This window comes from Arachis hypogaea, chromosome 18, assembly GCF_003086295.3.
Source record: "Arachis hypogaea cultivar Tifrunner chromosome 18, arahy.Tifrunner.gnm2.J5K5, whole genome shotgun sequence".
Taxonomy (NCBI): domain Eukaryota; kingdom Viridiplantae; phylum Streptophyta; class Magnoliopsida; order Fabales; family Fabaceae; genus Arachis; species Arachis hypogaea.
This window is the reverse complement of record NC_092053.1, coordinates 90,423,842-90,424,502: the sequence shown is the minus strand read 5'-3', so window position 1 is coordinate 90,424,502 and position 661 is coordinate 90,423,842.

The following is a 661-nucleotide window of genomic DNA, read 5'->3' as shown; positions in this document are numbered from 1 at the left end:
GTGCCTTGAGCAGAACGCAAATGATGCATACGCGTGACTGACGCATACATGTGACAAGGAAAAACTCCAAACCACGCGAACGCATGACCCATGCACACACGTGACGGACGCCACGTGCAGGAATCTGCAGAAAATGCCTTCAGCAATTTTTGGATCCTTTTTCGGCCCAAATCCAAGCTAGAAACACAGAATATAAGCCAGAGAATGGGGGAATCAAAGACAACGAATAGAACAATTCATACAACATTCGTAATTCACAATTTTAGGTTTTAGATGTAGCTTTTAGAGAGAGAGGCTCTCTCCTCTCTCTAGGATTTAGGATTCCTAGTTTTATGCTTTTGAGTTGGATATTACAAAGAGTTGCTACCTCCGTGAAGTCTTTATTATTCTAGTTTGTTTCCTATTTCCTTACTCCTTTAATTTCCATTTATCTTATTTAGTTTGTCTTCCTTGTCCCTTACTCTTTTATATCTTCAATCCTTATTCAGAGTTACAATTGGAAAGGTTTTATGACATTATTAATGCAAAGAGTATTTTTCTATTTACCTCATTATTTGTTTGATTATCTTCAAGTATTTATTTAGTCATTTATTACGTGAAATTGGCATCCATGTCAATGGAGTAGGCTCCCAACTTGACACGGGGGTTGATTAAGAGGAGA